We start from the raw sequence: 10,758 nt of genomic DNA, 5'->3' as shown, positions 1-10,758 counted from the left end.
TGACTCCAGGCTCCAGACTGTGCTTGCACCCTCACACTGTGGAGCTTTCCATCCTAAGGCTAAAACTTGTCTGTGTGGAGGCTGGTAGGAAGTGGAATGACCCTACACACTAAGGACCATCATGGACCTCTTCATCCTTCTTCCAAGTGCAAGGCATGCTTCTTTATAGGGAGAGAAGGGACATAGAGCAATGCAACGTTAAAAGAACTCTTATGACTAAAACAGAAGACTTGCTTCAGCTTGACTTGCTTTAACAGTCATAAATTCACTTCCTATCAATATCACATAGGGCTGACACCCAGCTTTGGAAGACCTATTCTGTTTTAGCATTTTTTCTGATATACAGCTGTGACTTCTCAGTATAGCATGATGAAGACTTCTTCAAAAACAATATATGTGGTGCCTATAGAGGGACTACAGTCAAACTGCAGACAAATCCTTCTTACATTTTTCCTTCCTGTACCTACTGTTAGAAATCAATGCAGTGAGATACCACTTGATTTCTAGGAAGAGAACCATGATATATATTAAAATATTTTAAAGTGACACATATTATGAAAGGAATCGGGACAGCTTTGTGCTTGAAATTTTCTAGTTGAGCTGTTACAAAACACACAGGGCTGGAGCCTGTTACTACCAGCAAAGGGTGTGGGAGTCATGCGGAAGTAAAATCTCATTTGTAAAATTGAAGCTGGGTTCTGGGTTAGAGAACTGCTGGTTCACTGCTGCCTTATAGTCAATGCCTTACATTGGTTGATACTATTTAGAGGTAAGGGTATGTGTAGAATATGTTCATTTCTGAGTATTTTACTATCAGAGAAATGCCAGCAAAAGTGAGTACATTTAGGAGAAAGAGTAGCAATCTCATTTGATGAAGGAATGGAAAGAAGAATTGAGAAGAAAAGGAACAGTCAAAAAATGGTGACAAAACTGGGCATGCCAGACATGTTTGTGCAAATGTGTCACTAAAAGATACAAGAAGGAATATAGGAATTTGCACATGAAATTGCAACACAAAAGGGTTGTATATAGATTGAAATAAGTAATGGGATGAAAGAGAACAAAGGAGAATATAGGCTTTCGGTCATAATTTCCTATTTTTATGACATACTAGACTATGGTGTAGCTTCCATCAGCTCCAGGTCATAAATAATTTAGATCTAGAGTGAATGATATACATAAGAACCTAGGAAACTTATGCATTCTCTGGAAAATGGAAGAAACAGTAATGGTTTGTATTATGCTAGTCATTGGGATTGTAGATATGGTACAAAGACAGAGGTAAACATTATCTTTGCCCAACATGCTTCACTACTGTTGAGAAGCTACTTTGCATTTTACATTTTTGATCTTTCTGGTTTATATTCTGTTTGCCTTCCTCTGTCTTACCATTATCTCTTACCACTTATTCAGAGTTCCTCCTTTGTTTTATCTTTTGTTCGCACTCTTTTTCTCCTTTTCCACTGCCAGACTTCCTTTACATCTTTTCCTCTTTTCTCTTCTCCCTTTGGCAGTAGTTTAAATACAGCTGTTACAACTAGTCCAGAATCAGTCCTACAGAATAGCTTCTTCTAAAGTGTAGTCTTAGTGAGAAAAATAACTGGTTAGAGTAACATATTTGTGTGCCATATTTATACTACTGATCAGATATATAACAAAACACAATTTTTCATCTAATTCTGCCAAAAATCTGAAATTGCACAGAGTTCCTTTTCCCCTTGTCTTACCACCTGCAGTAACAAATACTTTGCAGTCAGAATTTAGCAAACAAAAGTGATGCTGGTTATGCATAAGGTGCAGCAAAATCAAGCCCAGTTTTCCAGTGCTGAAACTCCTCTGTAGTGCCCACAGCAGTAGAAACTTGCCTTAAGAGAATAAGCCAGAGAGATAGGAATCATAGGCCTAAAAACATCAGCTATACTGAGCTAGGAAGCATTGTTTTTAGAGCCAAGACCCAATTCAGAAACTCACTGTTACTTAAAATTCTGGTGTGAATATGTGTAATCAAACCCTAACTTCCGAAGAGCAGAATTTTGTATTTGTGGTGATTTGCTTTTGTTTTTATTGCAGCACTCAACTATCCCAGTCTGGACTAGGAGCTCATTGTCTTGCTGTTGTGTAAATATGTGGTAAGATGCAGACCTTCTCCCAGAATCAGGAGTCCTAAAAGATTAAAGAAAATGACAGACAAGGGATAGTGGTAAGAGATGTAACAAACAAACCAAATGGTTATGATAAGATACACTAACACTCCGTCAGCTGTTATATTACCGTAGTCGAGTTCTTCCTTTCTCACTTGTCTGTTTTGCCTGCCCTTCCTTTCTTCTGTAATTGGAGCTGCTTGTCATTTAGCTTGAAAATGCTGACCTAGGCATATTTCTTCTATTGTTAATTAAGTAGTGGAAGAATCTTCTTCGAGGTATTTATGTATTCAAGATCTGGTTCAAGTAATGTTGGTATGAATACATCTTGAAACACATAGGCTACTCCTGTCCATGATTCTTTTCTTTTTTTTGTGACTAGATCCTGTGTGAAACTGCCTGCTAGTATTTGCTTCAAAGTTATAGCCCATGACATATTATCTGAATTCTATTGTATGACTGTTTGTGGTAATAAAAACAAATCAGAAGGGCGATTCATTCACCAGTGACAGTCTATTCAACAGGAGGCATTAACATTTTGATGATCCTTGTATTTTATAGGTAGTCTGTAGCAATATGAATAAATGTATTTCAAAAATGCTGATAAATTCTTGCTGTCACTCATTAATTGCCTGATAAGCTTGAATTATAAAGTAGTTAGTGATTAGTGATTAATAAACTATCTTTAATATGCTTGATTTGATGAAAATTTCTCAGATTATGTGAAAGTTTTCCTATTAGGTTCCTGTCAGCAGGTTCATGCTGTGTATTACATGCATGTTGACACATAGCAGCAATGTTATATGCAGATTCCTTTAAATTAGATGTTTGGAAAACATTAGCCTACAGTTGGGTGATCTCATTTTCGGATGTGTTGAGTATACTGTTCTCTCATGAGCGGACAGTAGATAATTTGAGTTTTGAGAGGTGGGTAGGACCACAGAGCCTTCAGAGGTCTCTTCCAGCCTAAATTATTTTACAGTTTTATGGTAATCATCAGCTTATCACTGGAGACTGGACTATCAGTCCATGTTCTGTCCTATCTATACTATTTATGGGGTTACTGGAATATATTTCAAATGTTTTTTTAGATCCTTGATGTCTTTTTGATGTTACATTTATACATACCTTATTACAAGTTTAATTTATGCATCACTGAGAATATGCATACTTTCTAGAGACTGAGATAACCATTAATGCCTGGAATAGCAGCAATATATTCACAATAAGCACATGTCTGCATTGGAGCAATTACATGTTTAGTGTAAGAAAGTATTGCACATCTCATTTTGCAAAAAAATAGCCTAAGGTGCCTTTTTCCTCCCAGCTTCCTAAGAAAAGCTTCCCAAATGTTGTGTAAATTATGATCTAAAGTTGTTCTACAGTCTGTTTATAGCTCAAGGTTTCTTAGAACCTTTGGTGTTTTCAGGAATGAACTGAGTTGCTGTCTCTCTGCTTTTCTACAGTATTTTATGTTAGGCTCTCCTTTTCCTTCTTCTTTTCCTTTAGCACTTTTTTCTTAAATTTTTTCTTTCTTTCTTGCTCCACTACATTTCTCTTCTCTGACTTTCCTCTCTGGGTTTTATTTGGTGTTCTCTAGGGCTTGTCTTAGTGTCAGGAGCAAAGATTCATAAGGTGGACTGGTATCACAGCCTGCAATCTCTGGGAACCGTCACCACAGACAGAAGTACTAGGTGTAGATACAGAGAGAGAAGAAATGGAAGACATGATCAATAGGCTACTGCCCGGACATTACTCTCTGGGTGCAGAGCTGACAACTTTGGTGCCTGGAACAAAGCATCTGTGGCAAAGAGAGGGACTCAGCCTCTACTGCCTCCTGAGTTAGGACTCAGCGGCAGCCAGAAACTAGTACCTCACATACAGATGAGCTATCGACTGTACGGTGACGGGATCTTGCCTCCCCTGGGAAGCAGCAGTTCCTGGCTCTTGCTAAGTTTCTTCCAGCAAGTTCAACCACTGGTTTAGAAAAGAAAAATACAATTTGACATATAATCCTTGACAAGTTGCTGACCCTTGTATCTGAGGGATGAGAGGAAACTATTCTCAGTGTTCACACAGTTCTTTCCTCTATAAGCAGCTATTTTCTGTTCATAGCCTTAAAAAAAAAGTTCGGGATGTGATAATGTTCAGTGGAGAGTTTGCTAGGTTGAGGACAGAAGGTTCAGTCCCAGTTCTATGTATAAGAAGTCCCTTTTACAGATGATTGAATTCATCCATATCTGGGATGAATGTAACAGTTGTTTAATAATGTGAAGCCTGAATTGTATCCAGCCAATTCTGTAGGGGGATTTTGCAGTCAGGAAGAAGTTAATTATCCAAAGCTGGATTCAGATCAAGATTTGGCTTATTAGCTGACACACTGTAGGCCTGATAGCTCTAAAGTGGTGATTGACATCCTTTTATATATCATTCATAAGTATGTGCTATGTTCCTGCTCAAGGAACAGAACTTTTTGCCTGTTTGTTAATCAATTATGCTTTTCTTGAGAAAAGAAATGCAACCTAGCATAATGTCTCAACAATTACTGTAAAAAAGTAGATGATTTTCAGGCCCTGATTTATGATTTTTGAATGCCCTTTGACATCATGGATGGCTCTTAGAAGATAAGGTCCTATTGGTAATACCTTATGACTGCTTTTTCTCAAAACTGGTCAGAGTAAACACGGCTAGGTTGTTGTCAGTGTTCTCACTGCTAATAACATAAAATCATCTTGATGGTATGAATATATATTCAAGAGTCATAGATATCTTTTCTTGAGATAAAGGGCTAGCTGATTTGTTTCCTGAACTGGAAAGTGAAACTTACTCATCAAATCCTAGACCAGCAAGGCCCATGAGGGTTTTGCTATTGAGTTCTGTAGGGTCAGGGTGTTGTCTGAGGAATTAAATCTTCAGCCACTATTAGATAAGTAAACTTGAGTGTAAATGTGTATTAATCCTAATTTTGATTTAATTTAAATCAATGGGAGTTTGCGGTTGAGTTGAGTAACAGTTGGTTAGGACTCCCATTGTCAAATTCTGCAGGATTCTGCTGAGTTTCAGTAACCCCTCTTCATTTCTGTGGAAACTAAACACTCAGTACCATTGTTTTATAATGATTGACAGGGAATGCTTAGAATATGAATCGTCAGAAAAATTATCTTATTTCACCTTTATCTTATCGCTTGACATAAAACATTAGTTAAAGGATTGCAAAGGTTATAGCTCATACTTCTGGTATCCCTTTCTGAAGTTGGTATCCCATTCTGAAGTAACTTTATGCAGGATGAAACTGAGGCTCAAGGAGTGAGGATAAGCCTGTCACTGTACTCGTAAGAAAGGCTGCTCCTAGGAAATTAATGAAGAGTAAATACTTACCTGCATTGTAACAGGAAAGACATTTTGAATTAGCTTCAGACATCTGGGATCACTGTGAAAGTATTTCAGACTTTATAAACTTTATCAAACATTGCTATCCAAAAGTAAAGTTATTCCCAAGATCCAATAGCATCCTTTGATTTTTTCATGTTGTTAAAGTTAATTGAGGAAAAAAAAGTGTTCTAGAATATAGAAGAAAAATGTTCTAGAATATAGAAGGCGTGTTTCTGGTAGGAGAAATCCCTACTCCAGCAGCAATGGTCTTATCCTCTGCATTGTGACACTCCATACTGTTAGTGCAGTGTATCTATGTTGAATGAATTTGATCTATAGGTGCTAGTTTTGCAGAAATCATTTTTTGCAGATGAGACTAAAACACACACACACACACACACACACACACACACTGATCTCCCACAGGCAGACAGAATTAATTTTCTGCAAGTGAATTTGATCTGCTGTGTGCACAAAAAAATTAAAGCCCAAATAATATTATGTGACAATTACCCATGTACAAATGCGGACTGGAAAACATAATTTCCCCAGAAAAGCTTAGTGTTTAAAAGAGGAGCTAGAGGGAAGTTCTGATCTCACTGAAGTGATTTTTTCTGTTGTCTTTTACGAGGTCAGGATTTCATTTTCAGTTTTCCAAAAATGGGCTACCCAGATGAGTGAGATCTAACCAAAAATTTAAAGAAATGTCACAGTAACTGAGGTCCTTTGCATTTTGAGCCTTTAATGCCTTTTTTTTGGTTACTGAAAATATCCTGATTTTTGAAAAATATTGATGATGGTACTAGTGTCAAATCCTTATGAAATGAAGCCTGAATGTCATTGTCAAGTGAAATTGGTAAGCAAGAAAACAAGGACAGGATGCTACTACTCAACTGACTGACATACATGCAGTTTGAGAGGAAAGGAAACACTAACAGCAAATCCACTTCCTATTCTAGTCACACCATAGTGCTAAAAAAAGATATAGGGATGATAACAGCAAAGCAAGTTTTCTGAAAAGGGCCACACATTTTCGAATTAAAAAGAGAAAAAGGTAACTAACAGAGATCATTGAAAAGATACAGTGCACATGTGACTTTGTCAACCTTAACATGCTTTGGCTAGTGCATGACTTTCAGCTTCTGCAAGAAAAAGAAAAATATCTTTTATTTTACCTTACACTAAAAATGTAAGATGTTACATAAAACCCTATCAAATTTCACCATTTTAACCTTCCCTATTTCTTGCAGTAAAATCTCTGAGGTTTCCATGTGTTTTTGATTATATTTGTAAAATGGCATATGGCTTACTCTCTTGTGAAAAACAAACACATCTCTCTAATTATTAGTAATGTATTGTGTTTATTAGATCACTTCTTTGAATTCTTCTTGCCCATCCTGCATAATAATGCTTGCCTACTTTTGTAAAGTACCTAAGACCTGAGATGACAGTTGTAGATACATGCTAACATTATATTGTCTAAACTTGGTATGGGAAATGCTTTCTAGCCCAGCAAAGACAAGAATGAGATTTGATACTTCTGTCATCTTAGTCTAATGTTGGTTGTGGTATTACTAGTAGTAGAACCAAATCCTGCCCTGTTCCTCTCAGATACAAGCCTGTTAAGGCTTTTCATGGCAACCAGGCAGCAACTGACATTTAAATGAGGGCTGAAATGAAGGGTTCAAATTTGTGAACCAGAATTTACTGACTTCAGACCTTTTAAAATGTGTAAAATTTTCAGTTTTGGGGACATCTGTTGTTTTGCTAAGGCTGTTCACCAAGCAAAGTCCTTTGTGTTCCCCACTAACCATGATTAACCATCTGGCAGCTATCTGTAGATCTCATTTCACAAACTATAATTTCTTTCCAATGCAAAGCCTAGTAGAAAAACTAGGGGCCTCCATTGGCGTCTGCTTTTTTGTTATTTTAAAAAATTACTTCCAGTATTTCTGCCCAGTGCTTAGCATCCTTATTTACTTTAGAGTATTTCCAGCAGATGGGGAGGAATATTCCATTTTCCTCACATTCAGCACATTTCCAGAGAATGCTGATGTCTTTTTTTGGGCTATGATGGAACAAGATACCACTGGAATAATATGTTTCATAATGGGTTTCTTTGATGGTTGCACTTCTTGATGATCCCAGAGCTGTCTTAGATGCCACTGTTCATCATCTTACCTCGTGTTGCTCAGACTATGCCATTAAAACACAAGCATAGTCTGGAGAGCCAGTCTGCCCTGAATAGAAGTACTCTAAGTCATTTCTACTGCCTCTTACGGCTCTGCACTGATGAAAACCATGTTAACCATGGCCAACAAATACAACTTAAAAACAAACAACTGCTCCAAATTACAGGAAGAGCAAAATAGTGTTCAACTCTGAGATAATAAGAATTGTTAAAAAATAAAAAAATGTTATCCCTAGGTTGTCTCCTGGTTTGGAAGAATGCCAAATTTGCATACTATGAGAGCTTGTGGAAGCTTTAAGTTATAAAGGTTAACTCTACGTTTTAACTAGTGCTTTGCATCAGTGAGCAGGGTTCTACAAAATATGGTACCATGGTATAACATTTACATTCTAAACATACGGACCAGTAGCATTGCAAAGTTGGAAAAGACAAACTTTCCAAGTATACTTAGCAGTGTTATGAAACTAGTAAAGCCAAGACTTTTAAGAGGGTAGTGTCTAACAGAAGCTGTGTTGTGTGGAGGAAATAGGCAGGTTATTGTTATTTGTGTTGGATTTTGACATTGAAGCCAGTTGCTGTCAAGGGGGCTGAGGACAGTGTTGTATTTCACATTTGTACTGTAATGTTAGCAAAAAGAAAAACTGCTGCTTTCCACTATACATTTTGTGACCTACTTTCAAGTTGTACCTAGGTAAGGTTATTTTAAGGAGTGTTCTTGGCAGTTAGATTACTACATTCACAGTGAAACAATTCTGTTCCAAGGCTAGGAAGGACAGATAAGAAAGAAAACAATAATTTTAATCTAAACTCTGTGGTTAAAGAATTGTGGTAGCAGGAAGTCTGCCTTCCAGTCTTTTCACCAGCTGATTCATCCAGATCAGGTATTACATCAGTTTTGAATAGACTGAAGTCACTGTAGCTTAGAGAGCTAAACAGGAGTTTCTGAATCACTTGAATCTATGGTAAGAGAGGTTGTGGATAGTGTAGCTACATGCTAGGCCTCTCTGTATGTGCAGAGAGAAATATTGTGCAGGGTACAGAAGAGACCCAAATAACATTTGTGGGGAAAGTCCAGGGAAGGACCATGGGAATAGATTATGGTTTCAAATCTTTTCAGACTGCAACATAGGCAGATGCTTTTTCAGACTGTATTCTGGAAGAGGGGGTGTGGAAGGTCTTGCAGTCCTCAGGGAGCTCGTGATTTGGCAGGTGAATTCCCCTTCACAAACACACTCATAACTCGCAGCTCCTGGCATCGTGCCTGTTTCTCTGGTTTGAGAAGGGAGGGGTGAATTTCCATGTATAAGAGTACCTCTGTCTACAGTTCACCTCAAGTAGTTGTTGAGCAGTTGCCACACTTTCTTGTTGGCCTGAAGCCTCAAACTCTGTGACAGAGAAACTTTTTTTTTGAAAGCACCAGGGAACATGAAATATACATTTTTTTTGTGATTTTTTTTAATATAAATGCTCAAACTGCATAGGAGATATTGTTCAGATACAAATCAGAGTTTGTCTGAAAGGAAAGGAGAAATATTTGATGAGGAAGATGTTTGTCTTTCTATTTTCACTTTCTACATTAAATCATTCAAAGCTTGTTGGTACTGGTTATAGTATTTCCTCCTTACTTTTTGTAATGCTTTTCTCTAAAACAAGCACTTATGTAGGCACAGCTGCAAATGTGTCTATCATGTAGAAATAAGAAGTTTTTTTCATCTCCCTTTGACAGTTAAGAACAACCAGTGGTCCTCAAGAGAAGAGTAAGAAAAAGCCTGCAGCAAGAGGAGAAGGAAAAAAAAATTAAGATCAGATTAAAAGGGAATCACAGACTAACTACACCCATACTAAATCTCTGGCAATTACTCTTTAATCACCTTTTTGGGTTTTGTGCCTTGATACTGCAATCCAGTCCGCACAGGCAGCTGTTTCAGGGCAGTTGTTGGAAATGTACGGGCACAGAAACTACTTTCTATGGACCACTGCATCTAGTCATTAGACCAGGGATGTCCCTTATGTCTGCAAAATATCTAGAAGACAGTAGGCATCATCTCCCTGACTCCACAAAATATGTGAACAAATGTTCAACCACAAATGCTTAAACAATGCTTAAAAACAAATAAAGAGCAAATGCTTAAAACTCGATATAAAATATTTAATCACTCACTGGAAAACATTAAATACTTGCTGAATCATAACCTATAAAGATAACAACTTAAATGAATAATGATAATATACTTGAGTTCTAAAAGTTGAAAATACCTGATGCTACTTCTAGTGAACTATCATTAAAGCTACTGGCTATAATTGTATCTCTACTTCATCTCCCCAGTTAGGTATATGAGTGCTGAAATTTCTTTGAGCCACAGAGATTACAGTGAGATCCAAGGTCTGTTTGATTTACTGTCACATCTGGAAGTAAACTGACAGGATGGTCATTATTCAGGACAGATAAGAGAGAAAGAGTAAAAGGAGACAAATTTAATATAGGCCTGTTTCAAACTTCCCTGAAGCCACTGGAAAAAGTCTTTTGGACTTTAATAGGATCATGAAAACCCTAAGAGAAGAAGAATAGAAGAATCGTTATGGCTGTTTCATCCTAACTCAGATGACCCAGTAATAAGGTCTCCTCTATGAACCACTGGCCCTAATTTGTTTTACAATGTCTCTGAAGCAGGGACATTGCCTTTTGGAGAAAAACCATATTTCTTTTCACCTCAGGAATGTAGATAAGAGCTAAAAAAAAGTTTGGAAATTCTAAAAATTTTAAACAAATATTTTTAAAATTTAAACATTTGAAATAAGTATTTAGAAAAAAACCCTTTAAAATGCTTTATAATGCTAACAAAACAGCAAGATTTTATACTAAAAGTTTTTATACTAAAATATATCTTGAGGCTCTACTGACAAGAGACAAATAGTGTTCTGAAAGGCATGCCCCCACTATCTACTGTTAATATCCAACAGCATCCCAGAAGCTTTGAAAATGTTCATTTAAAATTGATTGGAACATCTGGGACTAAGCAATTTACTGACTTCTGACTGGCCTAGTGTGTGCAT

At 37.1% G+C, this 10,758-nt stretch overlaps 1 long non-coding RNA gene across 1 annotated transcript in view; it reads left to right on the top strand.

Annotated features, from left to right (window-relative positions):
• Positions 1-1,174: 1,174 nt before the first annotated feature.
• The window catches only part of LOC112995740 (uncharacterized), a 147,276-nt gene continuing 137,692 nt past the window's right edge, over positions 1,175-10,758 (top strand). The window contains exon 1 of the long non-coding RNA XR_003262237.2: positions 1,175-2,200. This is a non-coding gene — a long non-coding RNA (uncharacterized LOC112995740). The remainder of the gene's footprint in view (positions 2,201-10,758) is intronic.

Source organism: Dromaius novaehollandiae, chromosome Z, assembly GCF_036370855.1.
Source record: "Dromaius novaehollandiae isolate bDroNov1 chromosome Z, bDroNov1.hap1, whole genome shotgun sequence".
NCBI classification, from domain to species: domain Eukaryota; kingdom Metazoa; phylum Chordata; class Aves; order Casuariiformes; family Dromaiidae; genus Dromaius; species Dromaius novaehollandiae.
Note: the sequence above shows the minus strand (reverse complement) of the source record. Positions and strands in the feature narration are given on the sequence as shown.